The following is a 26,162-nucleotide window of genomic DNA, read 5'->3' as shown; positions in this document are numbered from 1 at the left end:
ATGCAATAAAAATACAACAGTTTTTCCATCATATAACAGGAATATTTGCAACCAGTTTGAAAGTGATGGTAATTGCTACGTTCCGGGCAACTTAGGCTTCACACTAGGGCGTTGCTCCACCAGATCGATTAGTTAGTGCCTTAGAAGTCAATGCCAGAAGCATAAAATACAATATATATGCAACAGTTTTTCCATCGTATTAAACGAATAATTGCAACCAGTATGAAAGATAACGTCATTTCTACTTTCCGGGCAACCTAGGCTTCACCCTAGGGCGTTGCTCCAACAGATTGAATAGTTAGGGCCTTAGAAGTCAACGCCGGAAGCCTAAAATGCAATAAAAATACAAGAGTTTTTCCATCGTATAAAAGGATTAATTGCAACCAGTTTGAAAGTGATGGCCATTTCTACGTTCCGGGCAACCTAGGCTTCACTCTAGGGCGTTGCTCCACCAGGTCGAATAACTAGGGCCTTAGAAGTCAACGCCAGAGGCATAAAATACAATATAAATACAACAGTTTTTCCATCGCATAAAACGAATAATTGCAACCAGTATGAAAGTTATGGTCATTTCTATTTTCCGGGCAACCTAGGCTTCACCCAAGGGCGTTGCTTCAACAGATTGAATATTTAGGTCCTTAGAAGTCAACACCCGAAGCATAAAATACAAAATAAATATAACAGTTTTTCCATCGTATAAAACGAATAATTGCTACCGGTGTGAAAGTTATGGTCATTTCTACGTTCCGGGCAACCTAGGCTTTACCATAGGGCGTTGCTCCAACAGATTGAATAGTTAGGGCCTTAGAAGTCAACACCCGAAGCATAAAATACAATATAAATACAACAGTTTTTCCATCATATAACAGGAATAATTGCAACCAGATTGAAAGTGATGGTCATTTCTACGTTCCGGGCAACCTAGGCTTCACTCTAGGGCGTTGCTCCACCAGATCGAATAGTTAGTGCCTTAGAAGTCAACGCCAGAAGCATAAAATACAATATAAATACAACAGCTTTTCCATCGTATAAAACGAATAATTGCTACCAGTATGTAAGTGATGGTCATTTCTACGTTCCGGGCAACCTAGGCCTCACTCTAGGGCGTTGTTCCTCCAGATTGAATAGTTAGGGCCTAAGAAATCAACGGCAGAAGCATAAAATACAATATAAATATAACAGTTTTTCCATCGTGTAAAACGAATAATTTCAACCAGTGTGAAAGTTATGGTCATTTCTACGTTCCGGGAAATCTAGGCTTCACTCTAGGGCGTTGCTCCACCAGATCAAACAGTTAGTGCCTTAGAAGTCAACGCCCGAAGCATATAATACAAAATAAACAGAACAGTTTTTCCATTGTATAAAACGAATAATTGCTACCAGTGTGAAAGTTATGGTCATTTCTACGTTCCGGGCAACCTAGGCCTCACTCTAGGGTGTTGTTCCACCAGAATGAATAGTTAGGGCCTAAGAAATCAACGCCAGAAGCATAAAATACAATATAAATATAACAGTTTTCCCATCGTATAAAACGAATAATTACAACCAGTGTGAATGTTATGGTCATTTTTACATTCCGAGCAACCTAGGCTTCTCTCTAGGGCGTTGATCCACCACGTAGAATAGTTAGGGCCTTAGAAGTCAACGACAGAAGCATAAAATTCAATAAAGATGCAACAGTTTTTCCATCGTATAACAGGAGTAACTGCAAACAGTGTGAAAGTACTGGTCACTTCTACGTTACGGGTAACATAGGCTTCACTCTAGGGCGTTGTTCCACCAGATCGAACAGTTAGGGCATAAGAAGGCAACGCCAGAAGCATAAAATACAATATAAATATAACAGTTTTTCAATCGTATAAAGCGAATAATAGCAACCAGTGTGAAAGTTATGGTCATTTCTACGTTCCGGGCAACCTAGGTCTCACTCTAGGTCGTTTTTCCACCAGATCGAATTGTTAGGGCCTAAGAAGTCAACGCCAGAAGCATAAGATACATAATAAATATAACAGTTTTTCCATCGTATAGAACGAATAATAGCATCCAGTGTGAAAGTTATGGTCATTTCTACGTTCAGGGCAACCTAGGCTTCACCGTAGGTCGTTGTTCCACCAGATCGAATAGTTAGGGCCTAAGAAGTGAGCGCCAGAAGCATAAAATACAATATAAATACAACAGTTTTTCCATCATATAAAACGAGTAATTGCAACCAGTATGAAAGTTGTGGTCATTTCTACTTTCCGGGCAACCTTGGCTTCACCCTAGGGCGTTGCTCCAAAGATTGAATAGTTAGGGCCTAAGAAGTGAACGCCAGCAGCATAAAATAGAATATAAATACAACAGTTTTTCCATCATATAAAACGAATAATTGCAACCAGTATGAAAGTTATGGTCATTTCTACTTTCCGGGCAACCTAGGCTACACCCTAGGGCGTTGCTCCAACAGATTGAATAGTTAGGGCCTTAGAAGTCAATGCCCGAAGCATAAAATGCAATAAAAATACAACAGTTTTTCCATCATATAACAGGAATAATTGCAACCAGTTTGAAAGTGATGGTCATTTCTACGTCCCGGGAAACCTCGGCTTCACTTTAGGGCGATGCTCCGCCAGATCGAATAGTTAGTGCATTAGAAGTCAACGCCAGAAGCATAAAATACAATATAAATACAACAGTTTTTCCATCGTACAAAACGAATAATTGCAACCAGTGAGAATGTTATTGTCATTTCTACATTCCGAGCAACCTAGGCTTCACTCTAGGGCGTTGATCCAACAGATTGAATAGTTAGGGCCTTAGAAGTCAACGCCCGAAGCATAAAATACAATATAAATACAACAGTTTTTCCATCATATAACAGGAATAATTGCAACCAGATTGAAAGTGATGGTCATTTCTACGTTCCGGGCAACCTAGGCTTCACTCTAGGGCGTTGATCCAACAGATTGAATAGTTAGGGCCTTAGAAGTCAACGCCCGAAGCATAAAATACAATATAAATACAACAGTTTTTCCATCATATAACAGGAATAATTGCAACCAGATTGAAAGTGATGGTCATTTCTACGTTCCGGGCAACCTAGGCTTCACTCTAGGGCGTTGCTCCACCAGATCGAATAGTTAGTGCCTTAGAAGTCAACGCCAGAAGCATAAAATACAATATAAATACAACAGCTTTTCCATCGTATAAAACGAATAATTGCTACCAGTATGTAAGTGATGGTCATTTCTACGTTCCGGGCAACCTAGGCCTCACTCTAGGGCGTTGTTCCTCCAGATTGAATAGTTAGGGCCTAAGAAATCAACGGCAGAAGCATAAAATACAATATAAATATAACAGTTTTTCCATCGTGTAAAACGAATAATTTCAACCAGTGTGAAAGTTATGGTCATTTCTACGTTCAGGGCAACCTAGGCTTCACCCTATGTCGTTGTTCCACCAGATCGAATAGTTAGGGCCTAAGAAGTGAACGCAAGAAGCATAAAATACAATATAAATACAACAGTTTTTCCATCATATAAAACGAGTAGTTGCAACCAGTATGAAAGTTGTGGTCATTTCTACTTTCCGGGCAACCTAGGCTTCACCCTAGGGCGTTGCTCCAAAGATTGAATAGTTAGCGCCTAAGAAGTGAACGCCAGAAGCATAAAATACAATATAAATACAACAGTTTTTCTATCATATAAAACGAATAATTGCAACCAGTATGAAAGCTATGGTCATTTCTACTTTACGGGCAATCTAGGCTACACCCTAGGGCGTTGCTCCACCAGATCGAATAGTTAGTGGCTTAGATGTCAACGCCAGAAGCATAAAATACAGTAAAAATACAACAGTTTTTCCATCGTATAAAACGAATAATTGCAACCAGTATGAAATTATGGTCATTTCTACTTTCCGAGCAACCTAGGCTTCAACCCTAGGGCGTTGCACCAACAGATTGAATAGTTAGGGCCTTAGAAGTCAACGCCGGAAGCATAAAATGCAATAAAAATACAACAGTTTTTCCATCGTATAAAAGGATTAATTGCAACCAGTTTGATAGTGATGGTCATTTCTACGTTCCGGGCAACGTAGGCTTCACTCTAGGGCGTTGTTCCACCAGATCGAACACTTAGGGCTTAAGAAGGCACCGCCAGAAGCATAAAATACGGTATAAATACAACAGCATTTCCATCGTATAAAACGAATAATTGCTACCGGTGTGAAAGCTATTTCCATTTCTACGTTCCGGGCAACCTAGGGTTCTCCACAGGGCGTTGTTCCACCGTATTGAATAGTTAGGGCCTACGAAGTCAGCGCCAGAAGCATAAAATACAATATGAATATAACAGTTTTTCCATTATATAAAACGAATAATAGCAATCAGTGTGAAAGTTATGGTCATTTCTAAGTTCCGGGCAACCTAGGCTTCACACTAGGGCGTCGCTCCAACAGATTGAATAGTTAGGGCCTTAGAAGTCAACGCCCGACGCATAAAATGCAATAAAAATGCAACAGTTTTTCCATCGTATAAAAGGATTATTTGCAACCAGTTTGAAAGTGATGGTCATTTCTACATTCCGGGCAACCTAGGCTTCACCCTAGGGCGTTGTTCCACCAGATGGAATAGTTAGGGCATAAGAAGTCAACGCCAGAAGCATAAAATACGGTATAAATACAACAGCTTTTCCATCGTATAAAACGTATAATAGCAACCAGTGTGAAAGTTATGGGCATTTCTACGTTCCGGGCAACCTAGACTTCCCTCTACGGCGTTGTTCCACCAGTTCGAAAAGTTGGGGCCTTAGAAGTCAATGCCCGAAGCATAAAATGCAATAAAAATACAACAGTTTTTCCATCATATAACAGGAATATTGGCAACCAGTTTGAAAGTGATGGTAATTGCTACGTTCCGGGCAACTTAGGCTTCACACTAGGGCGTTGCTCCACCAGATCGATTAGTTAGTGCCTTAGAAGTCAATGCCAGAAGCATAAAATACAATATAAATACAACAGTTTTTCCATCGTATAAAACGAATAATTGCAACCAGTATGAAAGATAACGTCATTTCTACTTTCCGGGCAACCTAGGCTTCACCCTAGGGCGTTGCTCCAACAGATTGAATAGTTAGGGCCTTAGAAGCCAACGCCGGAAGCATAAAATGCAATAAAAATACAAGAGTTTTTCCATCGTATAAAAGGATTAATTGCAACCAGTTTGAAAGTGATGGCCATTTCTACGTTCCGGGCAACCTAGGCTTCACTCTAGGGCGTTGCTCCACCAGATCGAATAACTAGGGCCTTAGAAGTCAACGCCAGAAGCATAAAATACAATATAAATACAACAGTTTTTCAATCGTATAAAACGAATAATTGCAACCAGTATGAAAGTTATGGTCATTTCTACTTTCCGGGCAACCTAGGCTTCACACTATGGCGTCGCTCCAACAGATTGAATAGTTAGGGCCTTAGAAGTCAACGCCCGACGCATAAAATGCAATAAAAATGCAACAGTTTTTCCATCGTATAAAAGGATTAATTGCAACCAGTTTGAAAGTGATGGTCATTTCTATGTTCCGGGCAACCTAGGCTTCACCCTAGGGCGTTGTTCCACCAGATGGAGTAGTTAGGGCATAAGAAGTCAACGCCCGACGCATAAAATGCAATAAAAATGCAACAGTTTTTCCATCGTATAAAAGGATTAATTGCAACCAGTTTGAAAGTGATGGTCATTTCTACGTTCCGGGCAACAGAGGCTTCACCCTAGGGCGTTGTTCCACCAGATGGAATAGTTAGGGCATAAGAAGTCAACGCCAGAAGCATAAAAGACGATATAAGTGCAACAGTTTTTCCACCGTATAAAATGTATAATTGCAAACATTGCGAAAGTAATGGTCATTTCTACGTTCCGGGCAACCTAGGCGTCACTCTAGTGCGTTGCTCCACCACATCTAATAGCTACGGCCTTAGACGTCAACGACAGAAGCATAAAATACAATATAAATAGAACAGTTTTTCCATCATATAAAACGAATAATTGCAACCAGTATGAAAGCTATGGTCATTTCTACTTTACGGGCAACCTAGGCTACACCCTAGGGCGTTGCTCCTACAGATTGAATAGTTAGGGCTTTAGAAGTCAATGCCCGAAGCATAAAATGCAATAAAAATACAACAGTTTTTCCATCATATAACAGGAATATTTGCAACCAGTTTGAAAGTGATGGTAATTGCTACGTTCCGGGCAACTTAGGCTTCACACTAGGGCGTTGCTCCACAAGATCGATTAGTTAGTGCCTTAGAAGTCAATGCCAGAAGCATAAAATACAATATATATGCAACAGTTTTTCCGTCGTATTAAACGAATAATTGCAACCAGTATGAAAGATAACGTCATTTCTACTTTCCGGGCAACCTAGGCTTCACCCTAGGGCGTTGCTCCAACAGATTGAATAGTTAGGGCCTTAGAAGTCAACGCCGGAAGCCTAAAATGCAATAAAAATACAAGAGTTTTTCCATCGTATAAAAGGATTAATTGCAACCAGTTTGAAAGTGATGGCCATTTCTACGTTCCGGGCAACCTAGGCTTCACTCTAGGGCGTTGCTCCACCAGGTCGAATAACTAGGGCCTTAGAAGTCAACGCCAGAGGCATAAAATACAATATAAATACAACAGTTTTTCCATCGCATAAAACGAATAATTGCAACCAGTATGAAAGTTATGGTCATTTCTATTTTCCGGGCAACCTAGGCTTCACCCAAGGGCGTTGCTTCAACAGATTGAATATTTAGGTCCTTAGAAGTCAACACCCGAAGCATAAAATACAAAATAAATATAACAGTTTTTCCATCGTATAAAACGAATAATTGCTACCGGTGTGAAAGTTATGGTCATTTCTACGTTCCGGGCAACCTAGTCTTTACCATAGGGCGTTGCTCCAACAGATTGAATAGTTAGGGCCTTAGAAGTCAATGCCCGAAGCATAAAATGCAATAAAAATACAACAGTTTTTCCATCATATAACAGGAATAATTGCAACCAGTTTGAAAGTGATGGTCATTTCTACGTCCCGGGAAACCTCGGCTTCACTTTAGGGCGATGCTCCGCCAGATCGAATAGTTAGTGCATTAGAAGTCAACGCCAGAAGCATAAAATACAATATAAATACAACAGTTTTTCCATCGTACAAAACGAATAATTGCAACCAGTGAGAATGTTATTGTCATTTCTACATTCCGAGCAACCTAGGCTTCACTCTAGGGCGTTGATCCAACAGATTGAATAGTTAGGGCCTTAGAAGTCAACACCCGAAGCATAAAATACAATATAAATACAACAGTTTTTCCATCATATAACAGGAATAATTGCAACCAGATTGAAAGTGATGGTCATTTCTACGTTCCGGGCAACCTAGGCTTCACTCTAGGGCGTTGCTCCACCAGATCGAATAGTTAGTGCCTTAGAAGTCAACGCCAGAAGCATAAAATACAATATAAATACAACAGCTTTTCCATCGTATAAAACGAATAATTGCTACCAGTATGTAAGTGATGGTCATTTCTACGTTCCGGGCAACCTAGGCCTCACTCTAGGGCGTTGTTCCTCCAGATTGAATAGTTAGGGCCTAAGAAATCAACGGCAGAAGCATAAAATACAATATAAATATAACAGTTTTTCCATCGTGTAAAACGAATAATTTCAACCAGTGTGAAAGTTATGGTCATTTCTACGTTCCGGGAAATCTAGGCTTCACTCTAGGGCGTTGCTCCACCAGATCAAACAGTTAGTGCCTTAGAAGTCAACGCCCGAAGCATATAATACAAAATAAACAGAACAGTTTTTCCATTGTATAAAACGAATAATTGCTACCAGTGTGAAAGTTATGGTCATTTCTACGTTCCGGGCAACCTAGGCCTCACTCTAGGGTGTTGTTCCACCAGAATGAATAGTTAGGGCCTAAGAAATCAACGCCAGAAGCATAAAATACAATATAAATATAACAGTTTTCCCATCGTATAAAACGAATAATTACAACCAGTGTGAATGTTATGGTCATTTTTACATTCCGAGCAACCTAGGCTTCTCTCTAGGGCGTTGATCCACCACGTAGAATAGTTAGGGCCTTAGAAGTCAACGACAGAAGCATAAAATTCAATAAAGATGCAACAGTTTTTCCATCGTATAACAGGAGTAACTGCAAACAGTGTGAAAGTACTGGTCACTTCTACGTTACGGGTAACATAGGCTTCACTCTAGGGCGTTGTTCCACCAGATCGAACAGTTAGGGCATAAGAAGGCAACGCCAGAAGCATAAAATACAATATAAATATAACAGTTTTTCAATCGTATAAAGCGAATAATAGCAACCAGTGTGAAAGTTATGGTCATTTCTACGTTCCGGGCAACCTAGGTCTCACTCTAGGTCGTTTTTCCACCAGATCGAATTGTTAGGGCCTAAGAAGTCAACGCCAGAAGCATAAGATACATAATAAATATAACAGTTTTTCCATCGTATAGAACGAATAATAGCATCCAGTGTGAAAGTTATGGTCATTTCTACGTTCAGGGCAACCTAGGCTTCACCGTAGGTCGTTGTTCCACCAGATCGAATAGTTAGGGCCTAAGAAGTGAGCGCCAGAAGCATAAAATACAATATAAATACAACAGTTTTTCCATCATATAAAACGAGTAATTGCAACCAGTATGAAAGTTGTGGTCATTTCTACTTTCCGGGCAACCTTGGCTTCACCCTAGGGCGTTGCTCCAAAGATTGAATAGTTAGGGCCTAAGAAGTGAACGCCAGCAGCATAAAATAGAATATAAATACAACAGTTTTTCCATCATATAAAACGAATAATTGCAACCAGTATGAAAGTTATGGTCATTTCTACTTTCCGGGCAACCTAGGCTACACCCTAGGGCGTTGCTCCAACAGATTGAATAGTTAGGGCCTTAGAAGTCAATGCCCGAAGCATAAAATGCAATAAAAATACAACAGTTTTTCCATCATATAACAGGAATAATTGCAACCAGTTTGAAAGTGATGGTCATTTCTACGTCCCGGGAAACCTCGGCTTCACTTTAGGGCGATGCTCCGCCAGATCGAATAGTTAGTGCATTAGAAGTCAACGCCAGAAGCATAAAATACAATATAAATACAACAGTTTTTCCATCGTACAAAACGAATAATTGCAACCAGTGAGAATGTTATTGTCATTTCTACATTCCGAGCAACCTAGGCTTCACTCTAGGGCGTTGATCCAACAGATTGAATAGTTAGGGCCTTAGAAGTCAACGCCCGAAGCATAAAATACAATATAAATACAACAGTTTTTCCATCATATAACAGGAATAATTGCAACCAGATTGAAAGTGATGGTCATTTCTACGTTCCGGGCAACCTAGGCTTCACTCTAGGGCGTTGCTCCACCAGATCGAATAGTTAGTGCCTTAGAAGTCAACGCCAGAAGCATAAAATACAATATAAATACAACAGCTTTTCCATCGTATAAAACGAATAATTGCTACCAGTATGTAAGTGATAGTCATTTCTACGTTCCGGGCAACCTAGGCCTCACTCTAGGGCGTTGTTCCTCCAGATTGAATAGTTAGGGCCTAAGAAATCAACGGCAGAAGCATAAAATACAATATAAATATAACAGTTTTTCCATCGTGTAAAACGAATAATTTCAACCAGTGTGAAAGTTATGGTCATTTCTACGTTCAGGGCAACCTAGGCTTCACCCTATGTCGTTGTTCCACCAGATCGAATAGTTAGGGCCTAAGAAGTGAACGCAAGAAGCATAAAATACAATATAAATACAACAGTTTTTCCATCATATAAAACGAGTAGTTGCAACCAGTATGAAAGTTGTGGTCATTTCTACTTTCCGGGCAACCTAGGCTTCACCCTAGGGCGTTGCTCCAAAGATTGAATAGTTAGCGCCTAAGAAGTGAACGCCAGAAGCATAAAATACAATATAAATACAACAGTTTTTCTATCATATAAAACGAATAATTGCAACCAGTATGAAAGCTATGGTCATTTCTACTTTACGGGCAATCTAGGCTACACCCTAGGGCGTTGCTCCACCAGATCGAATAGTTAGTGGCTTAGATGTCAACGCCAGAAGCATAAAATACAATAAAAATACAACAGTTTTTCCATCGTATAAAACGAATAATTGCAACCAGTATGAAATTATGGTCATTTCTACTTTCCGAGCAACCTAGGCTTCAACCCTAGGGCGTTGCACCAACAGATTGAATAGTTAGGGCCTTAGAAGTCAACGCCGGAAGCATAAAATGCAATAAAAATACAACAGTTTTTCCATCGTATAAAAGGATTAATTGCAACCAGTTTGATAGTGATGGTCATTTCTACGTTCCGGGCAACGTAGGCTTCACTCTAGGGCGTTGTTCCACCAGATCGAACACTTAGGGCTTAAGAAGGCACCGCCAGAAGCATAAAATACGGTATAAATACAACAGCATTTCCATCGTATAAAACGAATAATTGCTACCGGTGTGAAAGCTATTTCCATTTCTACGTTCCGGGCAACCTAGGGTTCTCCACAGGGCGTTGTTCCACCGTATTGAATAGTTAGGGCCTACGAAGTCAGCGCCAGAAGCATAAAATACAATATGAATATAACAGTTTTTCCATTATATAAAACGAATAATAGCAATCAGTGTGAAAGTTATGGTCATTTCTAAGTTCCGGGCAACCTAGGCTTCACACTAGGGCGTCGCTCCAACAGATTGAATAGTTAGGGCCTTAGAAGTCAACGCCCGACGCATAAAATGCAATAAAAATGCAACAGTTTTTCCATCGTATAAAAGGATTATTTGCAACCAGTTTGAAAGTGATGGTCATTTCTACATTCCGGGCAACCTAGGCTTCACCCTAGGGCGTTGTTCCACCAGATGGAATAGTTAGGGCATAAGAAGTCAACGCCAGAAGCATAAAATACGGTATAAATACAACAGCTTTTCCATCGTATAAAACGTATAATAGCAACCAGTGTGAAAGTTATGGGCATTTCTACGTTCCGGGCAACCTAGGCTTCCCTCTACGGCGTTGTTCCACCAGTTCGAATAGTTGGGGCCTTAGAAGTCAATGCCCGAAGCATAAAATGCAATAAAAATACAACAGTTTTTCCATCATATAACAGGAATATTTGCAACCAGTTTGAAAGTGATGGTAATTGCTACGTTCCGGGCAACTTAGGCTTCACACTAGGGCGTTGCTCCACCAGATCGATTAGTTAGTGCCTTAGAAGTCAATGCCAGAAGCATAAAATACAATATAAATACAACAGTTTTTCCATCGTATAAAACGAATAATTGCAACCAGTATGAAAGATAACGTCATTTCTACTTTCCGGGCAACCTAGGCTTCACCCTAGGGCGTTGCTCCAACAGATTGAATAGTTAGGGCCTTAGAAGTCAACGCCGGAAGCATAAAATGCAATAAAAATACAAGAGTTTTTCCATCGTATAAAAGGATTAATTGCAACCAGTTTGAAAGTGATGGCCATTCCTACGTTCCGGGCAACCTATGCTTCACTCTAGGGCGTTGCTCCACCAGATCGAATAACTAGGGCCTTAGAAGTCAACGCCAGAAGCATAAAATACAATATAAATACAACAGTTTTTCCATTGCATAAAACCAATAATTGCAACCAGTATGAAAGTTATGGTCATTTCTACTTTCCGGGCAACCTAGGCTTCACACTATGGCGTCGCTCCAACAGATTGAATAGTTAGGGCCTTAGAAGTCAACGCCCGACGCATAAAATGCAATAAAAATGCAACAGTTTTACCATCGTATAAAAGGATTAATTGCAACCAGTTTGAAAGTGATGGTCATTTCTATGTTCCGGGCAACCTAGGCTTCACCCTAGGGCGTTGTTCCACCAGATGGAGTAGTTAGGGCATAAGAAGTCAACGCCCGACGCATAAAATGCAATAAAAATGCAACAGTTTTTCCATCGTATAAAAGGATTAATTGCAACCAGTTTGAAAGTGATGGTCATTTCTACGTTCCGGGCAACAGAGGCTTCACCCTAGGGCGTTGTTCCACCAGATGGAATAGTTAGGGCATAAGAAGTCAACGCCAGAAGCATAAAAGACGATATAAGTGCAACAGTTTTTCCACCGTATAAAATGTATAATTGCAAACATTGCGAAAGTAATGGTCATTTCTACGTTCCGGGCAACCTAGGCGTCACTCTAGTGCGTTGCTCCACCACATCTAATAGCTACGGCCTTAGACGTCAACGACAGAAGCATAAAATACAATATAAATAGAACAGTTTTTCCATCATATAAAACGAATAATTGCAACCAGTATGAAAGCTATGGTCATTTCTACTTTACGGGCAACCTAGGCTACACCCTAGGGCGTTGCTCCTACAGATTGAATAGTTAGGGCTTTAGAAGTCAATGCCCGAAGCATAAAATGCAATAAAAATGCAACAGTTTTTCCATCGTATAAAAGGATTAATTGCAACCAGTTTGAAAGTGATGGTCATTTCTACGTTCCGGGCAACAGAGGCTTCACCCTAGGGCGTTGCTCCACCAGATCGATTAGTTAGTGCCTTAGAAGTCAATGCCAGAAGCATAAAATACAATATATATGCAACAGTTTTTCCATCGTATTAAACGAATAATTGCAACCAGTATGAAAGATAACGTCATTTCTACTTTCCGGGCAACCTAGGCTTCACCCTAAGGCGTTGCTCCAACAGATTGAATAGTTAGGGCCTCAGAAGTCAACGCCGGAAGCCTAAAATGCAATATAAATACAACAGTTTTTCCATCGTACAAAACGAATAATTGCAACCAGTGAGAATGTTATTGTCATTTCTACATTCCGAGCAACCTAGGCTTCACTCTAGGGCGTTGATCCAACAGATTGAATAGTTAGGGCCTTAGAAGTCAACGCCCGAAGCATAAAATACAATATAAATACAACAGTTTTTCCATCATATAACAGGAATAATTGCAACCAGATTGAAAGTGATGGTCATTTCTACGTTCCGGGCAACCTAGGCTTCACTCTAGGGCGTTGCTCCACCAGATCGAATAGTTAGTGCCTTAGAAGTCAACGCCAGAAGCATAAAATACAATATAAATACAACAGCTTTTCCATCGTATAAAACGAATAATTGCTACCAGTATGTAAGTGATGGTCATTTCTACATTCCGGGCAACCTAGGCCTCACTCTAGGGCGTTGTTCCTCCAGATTGAATAGTTAGGGCCTAAGAAATCAACGGCAGAAGCATAAAATACAATATAAATATAACAGTTTTTCCATCGTGTAAAACGAATAATTTCAACCAGTGTGAAAGTTATGGTCATTTCTACGTTCAGGGCAACCTAGGCTTCACCCTATGTCGTTGTTCCACCAGATCGAATAGTTAGGGCCTAAGAAGTGAACGCAAGAAGCATAAAATACAATATAAATACAACAGTTTTTCCATCATATAAAACGAGTAGTTGCAACCAGTATGAAAGTTGTGGTCATTTCTACTTTCCGGGCAACCTAGGCTTCACCCTAGGGCGTTGCTCCAAAGATTGAATAGTTAGCGCCTAAGAAGTGAACGCCAGAAGCATAAAATACAATATAAATACAACAGTTTTTCTATCATATAAAACGAATAATTGCAACCAGTATGAAAGCTATGGTCATTTCTACTTTACGGGCAATCTAGGCTACACCCTAGGGCGTTGCTCCACCAGATCGAATAGTTAGTGGCTTAGATGTCAACGCCAGAAGCATAAAATACAATAAAAATACAACAGTTTTTCCATCGTATAAAACGAATAATTGCAACCAGTATGAAATTATGGTCATTTCTACTTTCCGAGCAACCTAGGCTTCAACCCTAGGGCGTTGCACCAACAGATTGAATAGTTAGGGCCTTAGAAGTCAACGCCGGAAGCATAAAATGCAATAAAAATACAACAGTTTTTCCATCGTATAAAAGGATTAATTGCAACCAGTTTGATAGTGATGGTCATTTCTACGTTCCGGGCAACGTAGGCTTCACTCTAGGGCGTTGTTCCACCAGATCGAACACTTAGGGCTTAAGAAGGCACCGCCAGAAGCATAAAATACGGTATAAATACAACAGCATTTCCATCGTATAAAACGAATAATTGCTACCGGTGTGAAAGCTATTTCCATTTCTACGTTCCGGGCAACCTAGGGTTCTCCACAGGGCGTTGTTCCACCGTATTGAATAGTTAGGGCCTACGAAGTCAGCGCCAGAAGCATAAAATACAATATGAATATAACAGTTTTTCCATTATATAAAACGAATAATAGCAATCAGTGTGAAAGTTATGGTCATTTCTAAGTTCCGGGCAACCTAGGCTTCACACTAGGGCGTCGCTCCAACAGATTGAATAGTTAGGGCCTTAGAAGTCAACGCCCGACGCATAAAATGCAATAAAAATGCAACAGTTTTTCCATCGTATAAAAGGATTATTTGCAACCAGTTTGAAAGTGATGGTCATTTCTACATTCCGGGCAACCTAGGCTTCACCCTAGGGCGTTGTTCCACCAGATGGAATAGTTAGGGCATAAGAAGTCAACGCCAGAAGCATAAAATACGGTATAAATACAACAGCTTTTCCATCGTATAAAACGTATAATAGCAACCAGTGTGAAAGTTATGGGCATTTCTACGTTCCGGGCAACCTAGGCTTCCCTCTACGGCGTTGTTCCACCAGTTCGAATAGTTGGGGCCTTAGAAGTCAATGCCCGAAGCATAAAATGCAATAAAAATACAACAGTTTTTCCATCATATAACAGGAATATTTGCAACCAGTTTGAAAGTGATGGTAATTGCTACGTTCCGGGCAACTTAGGCTTCACACTAGGGCGTTGCTCCACCAGATCGATTAGTTAGTGCCTTAGAAGTCAATGCCAGAAGCATAAAATACAATATAAATACAACAGTTTTTCCATCGTATAAAACGAATAATTGCAACCAGTATGAAAGATAACGTCATTTCTACTTTCCGGGCAACCTAGGCTTCACCCTAGGGCGTTGCTCCAACAGATTGAATAGTTAGGGCCTTAGAAGTCAACGCCGGAAGCATAAAATGCAATAAAAATACAAGAGTTTTTCCATCGTATAAAAGGATTAATTGCAACCAGTTTGAAAGTGATGGCCATTTCTACGTTCCGGGCAACCTAGGCTTCACTCTAGGGCGTTGCTCCACCAGATCGAATAACTAGGGCCTTAGAAGTCAACGCCAGAAGCATAAAATACAATATAAATACAACAGTTTTTCCATCGCATAAAACCAATAATTGCAACCAGTATGAAAGTTATGGTCATTTCTACTTTACGGGCAACCTAGGCTTCACCCTAGGGCGTTGCTTCAACAGATTGAATATTTAGGGCCTTAGAAGTCAACGCCCGAAGCATAAAATACAAAATAAATAGAACAGTTTTTCCATCGTATAAAACGAATAATTGCTACCGGTGTGAAAGTTATGGTCATTTCTACGTTCCGGGCAACCTAGGCTTTACCATAGGGCGTTGTTCCACCAGATGGAATAGTTAGGGCATAAGAAGTCAACGCCAGAAGCATAAAATACAATATAAATACAACAGTTTTTCAATCGTATAAAACGTATAATAGCAACCAGTGTGAAAGTTATGGGCATTTCTACGTTCCGGGCAACCTAGGCTTCCCTCTACGGCGTTGTTCCACCAGTTCGAATAGTTGGGGCCTTAGAAGTCAATGCCCGAAGCATAAAATGCAATAAAAATACAACAGTTTTTCCATCATATAACAGGAATATTTGCAACCAGTTTGAAAGTGATGGTAATTGCTACGTTCCGGGCAACTTAGGCTTCACACTAGGGCGTTGCTCCACCAGATCGATTAGTTAGTGCCTTAGAAGTCAATGCCAGAAGCATAAAATACAATATAAATACAACAGTTTTTCCATCGTATAAAACGAATAATTGCAACCAGTATGAAAGATAACGTCATTTCTACTTTCCGGGCAACCTAGGCTTCACCCTAGGGCGTTGCTCCAACAGATTGAATAGTTAGGGCCTTAGAAGTCAACGCCGGAAGCATAAAATGCAATAAAAATACAAGAGTTTTTCCATCGTATAAAAGGATTAATTGCAACCAGTTTGAAAGTGATGGCCATTCCTACGTTCCGGGCAACCTATGCTTCACTCTAGGGCGTTGCTCCACCAGATCGAATAACTAGGGCCTTAGAAGTCAACGCCAGAAGCATAAAATACAATATAAATACAACAGTTTTTCCATCGCATAAAACCAATAATTGCAACCAGTATGAAAGTTATGGTCATTTCTACTTTCCGGGCAACCTAGGCTTCACACTATGGCGTCGCTCCAACAGATTAAATAGTTAGGGCCTTAGAAGTCAACGCCCGACGCATAAAATGCAATAAAAATGCAACAGTTTTTCCATCGTATAAAAGGATTAATTGCAACCAGTTTGAAAGTGATGGTCATTTCTATGTTCCGGGCAACCTAGGCTTCACCCTAGGGCGTTGTTCCACCAGATGGAGTAGTTAGGGCATAAGAAGTCAACGCCCGACGCATAAAATGCAATAAAAATGCAACAGTTTTTCCATCGTATAAAAGGATTAATTGCAACCAGTTTGAAAGTGATGGTCATTTCTACGTTCCGGGCAACAGAGGCTTCACCCTAGGGCGTTGTTCCACCAGATGGAATAGTTAGGGCATAAGAAGTCAACGCCAGAAGCATAAAAGACGATATAAGTGCAACAGTTTTTCCACCGTATAAAATGTATAATTGCAAACATTGCGAAAGTAATGGTCATTTCTACGTTCCGGGCAACCTAGGCGTCACTCTAGTGCGTTGCTCCACCACATCTAATAGCTACGGCCTTAGACGTCAACGACAGAAGCATAAAATACAATATAAATAGAACAGTTTTTCCATCATATAAAACGAATAATTGCAACCAGTATGAAAGCTATGGTCATTTCTACTTTACGGGCAACCTAGGCTACACCCTAGGGCGTTGCTCCTACAGATTGAATAGTTAGGGCTTTAGAAGTCAATGCCCGAAGCATAAAATGCAATAAAAATGCAACAGTTTTTCCATCGTATAAAAGGATTAATTGCAACCAGTTTGAAAGTGATGGTCATTTCTACGTTCCGGGCAACAGAGGCTTCACCCTAGGGCGTTGCTCCACCAGATCGATTAGTTAGTGCCTTAGAAGTCAATGCCAGAAGCATAAAATACAATATATATGCAACAGTTTTTCCATCGTATTAAACGAATAATTGCAACCAGTATGAAAGATAACGTCATTTCTACTTTCCGGGCAACCTAGGCTTCACCCTAGGGCGTTGCTCCAACAGATTGAATAGTTAGGGCCTCAGAAGTCAACGCCGGAAGCCTAAAATGCAATATAAATACAACAGTTTTTCCATCGTACAAAACGAATAATTGCAACCAGTGAGAATGTTATTGTCATTTCTACATTCCGAGCAACCTAGGCTTCACTCTAGGGCGTTGATCCAACAGATTGAATAGTTAGGGCCTTAGAAGTCAACGCCCGAAGCATAAAATACAATATAAATACAACAGTTTTTCCATCATATAACAGGAATAATTGCAACCAGATTGAAAGTGATGGTCATTTCTACGTTCCGGGCAACCTAGGCTTCACTCTAGGGCGTTGCTCCACCAGATCGAATAGTTAGTGCCTTAGAAGTCAACGCCAGAAGCATAAAATACAATATAAATACAACAGCTTTTCCATCGTATAAAACGAATAATTGCTACCAGTATGTAAGTGATGGTCATTTCTACATTCCGGGCAACCTAGGCCTCACTCTAGGGCGTTGTTCCTCCAGATTGAATAGTTAGGGCCTAAGAAATCAACGGCAGAAGCATAAAATACAATATAAATATAACAGTTTTTCCATCGTGTAAAACGAATAATTTCAACCAGTGTGAAAGTTATGGTCATTTCTACGTTCAGGGCAACCTAGGCTTCACCCTATGTCGTTGTTCCACCAGATCGAATAGTTAGGGCCTAAGAAGTGAACGCAAGAAGCATAAAATACAATATAAATACAACAGTTTTTCCATCATATAAAACGAGTAGTTGCAACCAGTATGAAAGTTGTGGTCATTTCTACTTTGCGGGCAACCTAGGCTTCACCCTAGGGCGTTGCTCCAAAGATTGAATAGTTAGCGCCTAAGAAGTGAACGCCAGAAGCATAAAATACAATATAAATACAACAGTTTTTCTATCATATAAAACGAATAATTGCAACCAGTATGAAAGCTATGGTCATTTCTACTTTACGGGCAATCTAGGCTACACCCTAGGGCGTTGCTCCACCAGATCGAATAGTTAGTGGCTTAGATGTCAACGCCAGAAGCATAAAATACAATAAAAATACAACAGTTTTTCCATCGTATAAAACGAATAATTGCAACCAGTATGAAATTATGGTCATTTCTACTTTCCGAGCAACCTAGGCTTCAACCCTAGGGCGTTGCACCAACAGATTGAATAGTTAGGGCCTTAGAAGTCAACGCCGGAAGCATAAAATGCAATAAAAATACAACAGTTTTTCCATCGTATAAAAGGATTAATTGCAACCAGTTTGATAGTGATGGTCATTTCTACGTTCCGGGCAACGTAGGCTTCACTCTAGGGCGTTGTTCCACCAGATCGAACACTTAGGGCTTAAGAAGGCACCGCCAGAAGCATAAAATACGGTATAAATACAACAGCATTTCCATCGTATAAAACGAATAATTGCTACCGGTGTGAAAGCTATTTCCATTTCTACGTTCCGGGCAACCTAGGGTTCTCCACAGGGCGTTGTTCCACCGTATTGAATAGTTAGGGCCTACGAAGTCAGCGCCAGAAGCATAAAATACAATATGAATATAACAGTTTTTCCATTATATAAAACGAATAATAGCAATCAGTGTGAAAGTTATGGTCATTTCTAAGTTCCGGGCAACCTAGGCTTCACACTAGGACGTCGCTCCAACAGATTGAATAGTTAGGGCCTTAGAAGTCAACGCCCGACGCATAAAATGCAATAAAAATGCAACAGTTTTTCCATCGTATAAAAGGATTATTTGCAACCAGTTTGAAAGTGATGGTCATTTCTACATTCCGGGCAACCTAGGCTTCACCCTAGGGCGTTGTTCCACCAGATGGAATAGTTAGGGCATAAGAAGTCAACGCCAGAAGCATAAAATACGGTATAAATACAACAGCTTTTCCATCGTATAAAACGTATAATAGCAACCAGTGTGAAAGTTATGGGCATTTCTACGTTCCGGGCAACCTAGGCTTCCCTCTACGGCGTTGTTCCACCAGTTCGAATAGTTGGGGCCTTAGAAGTCAATGCCCGAAGCATAAAATGCAATAAAAATACAACAGTTTTTCCATCATATAACAGGAATATTTGCAACCAGTTTGAAAGTGATGGTAATTGCTACGTTCCGGGCAACTTAGGCTTCACACTAGGGCGTTGCTCCACCAGATCGATTAGTTAGTGCCTTAGAAGTCAATGCCAGAAGCATAAAATACAATATAAATACAACAGTTTTTCCATCGTATAAAACGAATAATTGCAACCAGTATGAAAGATAACGTCATTTCTACTTTCCGGGCAACCTAGGCTTCACCCTAGGGCGTTGCTCCAACAGATTGAATAGTTAGGGCCTTAGAAGTCAACGCCGGAAGCATAAAATGCAATAAAAATACAAGAGTTTTTCCATCGTATAAAAGGATTAATTGCAACCAGTTTGAAAGTGATGGCCATTTCTACGTTCCGGGCAACCTAGGCTTCACTCTAGGGCGTTGCTCCACCAGATCGAATAACTAGGGCCTTAGAAGTCAACGCCAGAAGCATAAAATACAATATAAATACAACAGTTTTTCCATCGCATAAAACCAATAATTGCAACCAGTATGAAAGTTATGGTCATTTCTACTTTACGGGCAACCTAGGCTTCACCCTAGGGCGTTGCTTCAACAGATTGAATATTTAGGGCCTTAGAAGTCAACGCCCGAAGCATAAAATACAAAATAAATAGAACAGTTTTTCCATCGTATAAAACGAATAATTGCTACCGGTGTGAAAGTTATGGTCATTTCTACGTTCCGGGCAACCTAGGCTTTACCATAGGGCGTTGTTCCACCAGATGGAATAGTTAGGGCATAAGAAGTCAACGCCAGAAGCATAAAATACAATATAAATACAACAGTTTTTCAATCGTATAAAACGAATAATTGCAACCAGTATGAAAGTTATGGTCATTTCTACTTTCCGGGCAACCTAGGCTTCACACTATGGCGTCGCTCCAACAGATTGAATAGTTAGGGCCTTAGAAGTCAACGCCCGACGCATAAAATGCAATAAAAATGCAACAGTTTTTCCATCGTATAAAAGGATTAATTGCAACCAGTTTGAAAGTGATGGTCATTTCTATGTTCCGGGCAACCTAGGCTTCACCCTAGGGCGTTGTTCCACCAGATGGAGTAGTTAGGGCATAAGAAGTCAACGCCCGACGCATAAAATGCAATAAAAATGCAACAGTTTTTCCATCGTATAAAAGGATTAATTGCAACCAGTTTGAAAGTGATGGTCATTTCTACGTTCCGGGCAACAGAGGCTTCACCCTTGGGCGTTGTTCCACCAGATGGAATAGTTAGGGCATAAGAAGTGTACGCCAGAAGCATAAAAGACGATATAAGTGCAACAGTTTTTCCACCGTATAAAATGTATAATTGCAAACATTGCGAAAGTAATGGTCATTTCTACGTTCCGGGCAACCTAGGCGTCACTCTAGTGCGTTGCTCCACCACATCTAATAGCTACGGCCTTAGACGTCAACGACAGAAGCATAAAATACAATATAAATAGAACAGTTTTTCCATCATATAAAACGAATAATTGCAACCAGTATGAAAGCTATGGTCATTTCTACTTTACGGGCAACCTAGGCTACACCCTAGGGCGTTGCTCCTACAGATTGAATAGTTAGGGCTTTAGAAGTCAATGCCCGAAGCATAAAATGCAATAAAAATACAACAGTTTTTCCATCATATAACAGGAATATTTGCAACCAGTTTGAAAGTGATGGTAATTGCTACGTTCCGGGCAACTTAGGCTTCACACTAGGGCGTTGCTCCACCAGATCGATTAGTTAGTGCCTTAGAAGTCAATGTCAGAAGCATAAAATACAATATATATGCAACAGTTTTTCCATCGTATTAAACGAATAATTGCAACCAGTATGAAAGATAACGTCATTTCTACTTTCCGGGCAACCTAGGCTTCACCCTAGGGCGTTGCTCCAACAGATTGAATAGTTAGGGCCTTAGAAGTCAACGCCGGAAGCCTAAAATGCAATGAAAATACAAGAGTTTTTCCATCGTATAAAAGGATTAATTGCAACCAGTTTGAAAGTGATGGCCATTTCTACGTTCCGGGCAACCTAGGCTTCACTCTAGGGCGTTGCTCCACCAGGTCGAATAACTAGGGCCTTAGAAGTCAACGCCAGAGGCATAAAATACAATATAAATACAACAGTTTTTCCATCGCATAAAACGAATAATTGCAACCAGTATGAAAGTTATGGTCATTTCTATTTTCCGGGCAACCTAGGCTTCACCCAAGGGCGTTGCTTCAACAGATTGAATATTTAGGTCCTTAGAAGTCAACACCCGAAGCATAAAATACAAAATAAATATAACAGTTTTTCCATCGTATAAAACGAATAATTGCTACCGGTGTGAAAGTTATGGTCATTTCTACGTTCCGGGCAACCTAGGCTTTACCATAGGGCGTTGTTCCACCAGATGGAATAGTTAGGGCATAAGAAGTCAACGCCAGAAGCATAAAATACAATATAAATACAACAGTTTTTCAATCGTATAAAACGAATAATTGCAACCAGTATGAAAGTTATGGTCATTTCTACTTTCCGGGCAACCTAGGCTTCACACTAGGGCGTCGCTCCAACAGATTAAATAGTTAGGGACTTAGAAGTCAACGCCCGACGCATAAAATGCAATAAAAATGGAACAGTTTTTCCATCGTATAAAAGGATTAATTGCAACCAGTTTGAAAGTGATGGTCATTTCTACGTTCCGGGCAACCTAGGCTTCACCCTAGGGCGTTGTTCCACCAGATGGAGTAGTTAGGGCATAAGAATTCAACGCCCGACGCATAAAATGCAAAAAAATGCAACAGTTTTTCCATCGTATAAAAGGATTAATTGCAACCAGTTTGAAAGTGATGGTCATTTCTACGTTCCGGGCAACCTAGGCTTCACCCTAGGGCGTTGGTCCACCAGATGGAATAGTTAGGGCATAAGAAGTCAACGGCAGAAGCATAAAATACAATATAAATATAAAAGTTTTTCCAACGTATAAAACGAATAATAGCAACCAGTGTGAAAGTTATGGTCATCTCTACGTTCCGGGCAACCTAGGCTTCACCCTAGGGCGTTGCTCCAACAGATCGAATAGTTAGTGCCTTAGCAGTCAACGGCCGAAGCATAAAATACAAAATAAATAGAACTGTTTTTCCATTGTATAAAACGAATAATTGCTACCGGTGTGAAAGTTATTTCCATTTCTACGTTCCGGGCAACCTAGGCTTCACCCTAGGGCGTTGTTCCACCAGATGGAATAGTTAGGGCGTAAGAAGTCAACGCCAGAAGCATAAAAGACGATATAAGTACTACAGTTTTTCCATCGTATAAAATGTATAATTGCAAACATTGCGAATGTAATGGTCATTTCTACGTTCCGGGCAACCTAGGCGTCACTCTAGTGCGTTGCTCCACCACATCTAATAGCTACGGCCTTAGACGTCAACGACAGAAGCATAAAATACAATATAAATACAACAGTTTTTCCATCATATAAAACGAATAATTGCAGCCAGTATGAAAGCTATGGTCATTTCTACTTTACGGGCAACCTAGGCTACACCCTAGGGCGTTGCTCCTACAGATTGAATAGTTAGGGCCTTAGAAGTCAACGCCGGAAGCATAAAATGCAATAAAAATACAAGAGTTTTTGCATCGTATAAAAGGATTAATTGCAACCAGTTTGAAAGTGATGGCCATTTCTACGTTCCGGGCAACCTAGGCTTCACTCTAGGGCGTTGCTCCTCCAGATCGAATAACTAGGGCCTCAGAAGTCAACGCCAGAAGCATAAAATACAATATAAATACAACAGTTTTTCCATCGTATAAAAGGATTAATTGCAACCAGTTTGAAAGTGATGGTCATTTCTACGTTCCGGGCAACCTAGGCTTCACCCTAGGGCGTTGTTCCACCAGATGGAGTAGTTAGGGCATAAGAAGTCAACGCCCGACGCATAAAATGCAATAAAAATGCAACAGTTTTTCCATCGTATAAAAGGATTAATTGCAACCAGTTTGAAAGTGATGGTCATTTCTACGTTCCGGGCAACCTAGGCTTCACTCTAGGGCGTTGCTCCACCAGGTCGAATAACTAGGGCCTTAGAAGTCAACGCCAGAGGCATAAAATACAATATAAATACAACAGTTTTTCCATCGCATAAAACGAATAATTGCAACCAGTATGAAAGTTATGGTCATTTCTATTTTCCGGGCAACCTAGGCTTCACCCAAGGGCGTTCTTTCAACAGATTGAATATTTAGGTCCTTAGAAGTCAACACCCGAAGCATAAAATACAAAATAAATATAACAGTTTTTCCATCGTATAAAACGAATAATTGCTACCGGTGTGAAAGTTATGGTCATTTCTACGTTCCGGGCAACCTAGGCTTTACCATAGGGCGTTGTTCCACCAGATGGAATAGTTAGGGCATAAGAAGTCAACGCCAGAAGCATAAAATACAATATAAATACAACAGTTTTTCAATCGTATAAAACGAATAATTGCAACCAGTATGAAAGTTATGGTCATTTCTACTTTCCGGGCAACCTAGGCTTCACACTAGGGCGTCGCTCCAACAGATTAAATAGTTAGGGACTTAGAAGTCAACGCCCGACGCATAAAATGCAATAAAAATGGAACAGTTTTTCCATCGTATAAAAGGATTAATTGCAACCAGTTTGAAAGTGATGGTCATTTCTACGTTCCGGGCAACCTAGGCTTCACCCTAGGGCGTTGTTCCACCAGATGGAGTAGTTAGGGCATAAGAATTCAACGCCCGACGCATAAAATGCAAAAAAATGCAACAGTTTTTCCATCGTATAAAAGGATTAATTGCAACCAGTTTGAAAGTGATGGTCATTTCTACGTTCCGGGCAACCTAGGCTTCACCCTAGGGCGTTGGTCCACCAGATGGAATAGTTAGGGCATAAGAAGTCAACGGCAGAAGCATAAAATACAATATAAATATAAAAGTTTTTCCAACGTATAAAACGAATAATAGCGACCAGTGTGAAAGTTATGGTCATCTCTACGTTCCGGGCAACCTAGGCTTCACCCTAGGGCGTTGCTCCAACAGATCGAATAGTTAGTGCCTTAGCAGTCAACGGCCGAAGCATAAAATACAAAATAAATAGAACTGTTTTTCCATTGTATAAAACGAATAATTGCTACCGGTGTGAAAGTTATTTCCATTTCTACGTTCCGGGCAACCTAGGCTTCACCCTAGGGCGTTGTTCCACCAGATGGAATAGTTAGGGCGTAAGAAGTCAACGCCAGAAGCATAAAAGACGATATAAGTACTACAGTTTTTCCATCGTATAAAATGTATAATTGCAAACATTGCGAATGTAATGGTCATTTCTACGTTCCGGGCAACCTAGGCGTCACTCTAGTGCGTTGCTCCACCACATCTAATAGCTACGGCCTTAGACGTCAACGACAGAAGCATAAAATACAATATAAATACAACAGTTTTTCCATCATATAAAACGAATAATTGCAGCCAGTATGAAAGCTATGGTCATTTCTACTTTACGGGCAACCTAGGCTACACCCTAGGGCGTTGCTCCTACAGATTGAATAGTTAGGGCCTTAGAAGTCAACGCCGGAAGCATAAAATGCAATAAAAATACAAGAGTTTTTGCATCGTATAAAAGGATTAATTGCAACCAGTTTGAAAGTGATGGCCATTTCTACGTTCCGGGCAACCTAGGCTTCACTCTAGGGCGTTGCTCCTCCAGATCGAATAACTAGGGCCTCAGAAGTCAACGCCAGAAGCATAAAATACAATATAAATACAACAGTTTTTCCATCGTATAAAAGGATTAATTGCAACCAGTTTGAAAGTGATGGTCATTTCTACGTTCCGGGCAACCTAGGCTTCACCCTAGGGCGTTGTTCCACCAGATGGAGTAGTTAGGGCATAAGAAGTCAACGCCCGACGCATAAAATGCAATAAAAATGCAACAGTTTTTCCATCGTATAAAAGGATTAATTGCAACCAGTTTGAAAGTGATGGTCATTTCTACGTTCCGGGCAACAGAGGCTTCACCCTAGGGCGTTGTTCCACCAGATGGAATAGTTAGGGCATAAGAAGTCAACGCCAGAAGCATAAAAGACGATATAAGTGCAACAGTTTTTCCACCGTATAAAATGTATAATTGCAAACATTGCGAAAGTAATGGTCATTTCTACGTTCCGGGCAACCTAGGCGTCACTCTAGTGCGTTGCTCCACCACATCTAATAGCTACGGCCTTAGACGTCAACGACAGAAGCATAAAATACAATATAAATAGAACAGTTTTTCCATCATATAAAACGAATAATTGCAACCAGTATGAAAGCTATGGTCATTTCTACTTTACGGGCATCCTACGCTACACCCTAGGGCGTTGCTCCTACAGATTGAATAGTTAGGGCTTTAGAAGTCAATGCCCGAAGCATAAAATGCAATAAAAATACAACAGTTTTTCCATCATATAACAGGAATATTTGCAACCAGTTTGAAAGTGATGGTAATTGCTACGTTCCGGGCAACTTAGGCTTCACACTAGGGCGTTGCTCCACCAGATCGATTAGTTAGTGCCTTAGAAGTCAATGCCAGAAGCATAAAATACAATATATATGCAACAGTTTCTCCATCGTATTAAACGAATAATTGCAACCAGTATGAAAGATAACGTCATTTCTACTTTCCGGGCAACCTAGGCTTCACCCTAGG

Source organism: Calliopsis andreniformis, unplaced genomic scaffold, assembly GCF_051401765.1.
Source record: "Calliopsis andreniformis isolate RMS-2024a unplaced genomic scaffold, iyCalAndr_principal scaffold0027, whole genome shotgun sequence".
Classification (NCBI taxonomy): domain Eukaryota; kingdom Metazoa; phylum Arthropoda; class Insecta; order Hymenoptera; family Andrenidae; genus Calliopsis; species Calliopsis andreniformis.
Note: the sequence above shows the minus strand (reverse complement) of the source record.